The sequence below is a fragment of the Pinus tabuliformis genome, chromosome 4_1 (assembly GCF_031772625.1).
Source record: "Pinus tabuliformis cultivar Carrire ecotype Pingquan chromosome 4_1, CPIR1, whole genome shotgun sequence".
NCBI classification, from domain to species: domain Eukaryota; kingdom Viridiplantae; phylum Streptophyta; class Pinopsida; order Pinales; family Pinaceae; genus Pinus; species Pinus tabuliformis.
This window is the reverse complement of record NC_142303.1, coordinates 542,346,187-542,350,369: the sequence shown is the minus strand read 5'-3', so window position 1 is coordinate 542,350,369 and position 4,183 is coordinate 542,346,187. Positions and strand designations below refer to the sequence as shown.

At 38.4% G+C, this 4,183-nt stretch overlaps 1 pseudogene; it reads right to left on the bottom strand.

Annotated features, from left to right (window-relative positions):
- Nucleotides 1–3,289: 3,289 nt before the first annotated feature.
- LOC149176981 (heat shock 70 kDa protein, mitochondrial pseudogene) lies at nucleotides 3,290–3,883 on the bottom strand (annotated as a pseudogene).
- Nucleotides 3,884–4,183: the final 300 nt, after the last annotated feature.

Here is a 4,183-nt window from a genome sequence, read left to right as displayed (position 1 = left end):
AAGCTTGATGATCACTGTAGGAGAAAGAAATCTACATCAACTGAAAAAAATGCTCAGTCAACCTTGAGCTTATTTCCTACACTAACAATTCAAATTTCTTTCAGCTCAATCAATATGAAATTTCCAATGTAGCCAATCATTTGTCTTATCTGATATTTGAGTTTTTTCACTGCATCGGAGTTCAGAGCCACAATGATATTGTGATGACCACTGCCACTGAAATTGCCTCTGATCTTCATAGAAAAACTGAAACACTGGAGAATAAAATTCTTCCATGTATTTAGCTATAGGATCCCAGACTACATGATCAGCTTGATGGTTCTCGTAACTTTCTGGTTGTGCAAACTGATCTTCAACAACAGTGTACAGTTCCTCGATCGTGAAAGAGAAAGGAAGCAACACTCTCTCCTTGCGTTCTGCCATAGAAAGCTTCTGAAAATAATGATCATGATTATGAAAACTATATGCCTGAATTTGACCTTCTAAACCTTCAATGTCTTTCTCAATATCTTCAGCAATTTCATCCAGAAATTTAATCTTATCCTCTGCCTTGCACTCAAATGATTTTAGATACGAAGACAAGGACAAAGAAAAATTTTCATTTGTTTCTCCAATACTATGATCATTATTCCATTGTTTGAAACCTTGAACTGAAGGAGAATTTCCCACCACCTCTGGTCTATCTATCCATTCCTCCAAAAACATAAACCAAAAGTCTTCAAATGACTTGATGGATTTGGCAGGAAAGCTTTCAATCCACTGTTTGCATTTCCCTTGAAATGAATCATAGAACAACATAATGCAAACATCCTCATGTTTAACTCTAAGAAGCTCAGTAAAATCATAGAAATCTGATATATGCTTCAAAGTTAAACTCAAATCTTCTCCATTGAATTTTGGACCATTCCTTAGAAAATATGCATCCTTTGGAAAATGATTAGGGAAACCATGAATTCCTGAAAAATTGATGCATGCATACCTTGAAATAAGAATGGTAGCATCTGGGTCCTTCATAACTCCAGTGGAATCACCATGAATTTATGAATTTTGAATTTTTCAACTATGGAGTCGCCAAGGTAGATTTGCAGCCTCAAAAACCTTCTGAACTCCTGCTACCTTCAGAAGTTCAGCTTCATGATTTCGGGAATGAATAATCTTCAGGCTCCCGACAGACGCACCAAAATGTTATCTCAAAATCAGGCCCTGGAAGGTTGCAGACCAGGAAGACTTCAAGCAACTGTTTCAAACCAATCTTTTGACTAAGGCTTAGCCTCCTTAGCCTGAGAGGGCTCTCTCATAGGGTTATTGATTTTGATTAAGAATAAGATGGCTAACTCTTGTAAAATAGCAGTGAATAAAATGATTGTTGGAAATACATTAAACAAGATTACCCATTGGGCCTATGGAGTCAATAAAACCTCAGTAAACAATGATACTGCCTTTACATAGAAGTTAGGGCATTTAGCATTTGGATGTTCAGAACACAACTCATATAAAACCACAGTTCATAAATCCATACAGGAAGTCAGAGCACCATAAGTGAATTCTGAGTGATTACACGATAAAGCAACTATAAAAGACATTAAGGAAAGAATAACATCACACATTCTGAACATGGAAATCCTTCATGAATCCTGAGAAGAAAAGCAGCTCTATTATATTACTGAAACTCTGTCTCTTTACATAAGCCAAACAGTCTTCTGTTATAAATTCCAACCCTCATTACATAGATGTTTCAGCTATATATAGAGTTCTTATTCTACTGTATCGATATTCCTCCTCCAGCATGAGGGGAATTCGATAACTACCTCTAATGACACCTATCAACTATTTAACTAACTAATAATTACAACTGACTGTTAACTGTAGTTTTTAAGAGTTCTAAATCAAGTAGGATTCTAACACTGTGTTATGCTAATAATAGCCTTGATACAATGGTTCTTGTTTTTTGACATCTGGTTCCCTTCTGGCGGTGGCTGTGATGGATGTTTGTAGCTGCTTGCTGGCCTTTAATGTCGTATCCTTTTACCTCTGCTGTCCCTATTTTTATGCCTTTGTTTTCCTCAAAATATTCAACTCCAAAGAAACATGCCTTTATCCTTTTAATTACTCAAAAATGGAGAAAACTGCCACGTCTTTGATCTGCTGTCCACTTTTTGCATACGTGAAAGCCAAAACTTTTGCAAACTGTAACTGTTTCACATATCCTGAGCCAATTCAAAGGCAGAAACAATTAATCCAGGAGAGAATTCATCAAATGCAAAGCCATTGCAGAACAAAACTTTCGACTGCTTAATTGCCCTCTCAGCTTTTGCAGATAATTTATTGATCCAGCTGAATGCGGGCTCCTTATTAAAATTGAAGCGACTGCAAAAACTATGCCTTCGAGCAGCATCTATTAGGATATCAGCCAGTTTTAGCAAATTCTCTCTGTGATTTTCCTTCATTAAGATCTCCTTCTTACTTCGACTACCTGCAGGAACTATCTCTGGCAGTTCCACAGATTTAGAGCTAGAGGCTTTCTCCAAGATGTGCATTGGTTGATCCATAGGCATAGCTCTGACTGCTGTTTGACCTTTTCCAGCAGCATCATGGTGTCCAAAGCTCTGCAATCTTTTCTCATGAAGTTCAACAATTTCACTAGTGAATATCTTGTCAGAGAGGTCACGAAAAAGATTGCTGATGCCAAAAAGTTCCCCCTTAAATTCTTTCGAATCCTGCACACCATCAAAGTAGCGTTTTTCAAGGTTTCCAGAAACAGCAATGTTGAAAAGCTGTTGTTTATATATCTGGCGGCTATAAACAAGTTCCTCCAGGGACCCTGCAGCAAGAAAGCGAAATACTGTAACATGTCGTTTCTGCCCATAACGGAATGACCGGTCCTGTGCTTGCAAGTCCATTGCAGGGTTCCAGTTTGGATCAAATATAACCACTCGATTTGCACTAATGAGATTTAGTCCTAGCCCACCAGCGCGAGTAGAAATAAGGAAGACCTGCTTGCTTGGACTTCTATTAAAATTGTCAACAAGGAACTGGCGACTATTCATTGGAGTTGACCCATCAAGCCGAGAAAAGCAATATCCCTTACGAATAAGAAATTTCTCCAGTATGTCTAACATCCTGACATAATAGCTAAAGAGTAAGATTTTCTCGCCTTGTGAAATCCAATATGCCATGATTTCGAGCAATGCTAGGAAAAAACCGTTCTTTATGTGAAGGCTGTTTCTCTCAATTTTGTGATTATATGTGATGCCATTTCTTCTTTACCTTCCAATACTCTCACTCCTACCTAAGTTTGACCATCTGTAGCAGTTGAAAACACCTGACTTTTCTTTGTTGGAATTGTGGTGTTTCTGTTGATAAGCCGTGTGAATACACCACCCAGAGTTTCAATTCCCCATGACAGAGGAGTAACATCAAGAGGAAGTAACTCTTTCACATCACCAATGGCAGCACCCATGGCAACGGCCTCATCGGGGCTCACACCTTTACCATGGCATTTCTCCAACCTCTACCATAAACAAGAATAGCATTCGCCTTGTTATAAGTAGTAAAATCACTTCAAACACTTTGACAAAATGACTGCGAGAGTAAAGCCTGTATAAATATCTTCACTTATATTAGTGACACGAGATGCCTTGCTTATGCCTCCTCGTTTGATATGAAAAATCCTATCAAAGACATCTGGATGTCCATAATGCATACGGACCTTGAGAGGATTTGCCAGGACACGTTGACCCAAAGTCACAAAACTTGTTTCCTGGTTAGACATGAACCAGGCTAAAGATGATACACTTCCAGTAAATACATGCTCATGAACACCAAGTATTGTTGGGGGGCGAAGCCCATAATGACCATAAAATTCTTCAAGAAGATTACGCATTTGAGAGCCTCCTCGAAATAGTTGTCTTGATTCATGTCAATTGTTCATCTATAACCTGCAACCATGCAACAAGCTGTGTAATAACACCGTTTCTGGTTGTAATAAGCAATGGATTCTTCAGTAGTAGGGTAGAACTTGAGGTAAAGAAGAAGACTCGATATCATGAGCCCTGTTCTAGCCATGCCAGCTTTACAATGAACAACTACTACATTCTCAATATCTTCCTTCAGCCATGAGTACGCACTTTGACAATATTTCGTTTTTACTCCTTCACCTGTAATATTTCCCTTCAGATTCAGA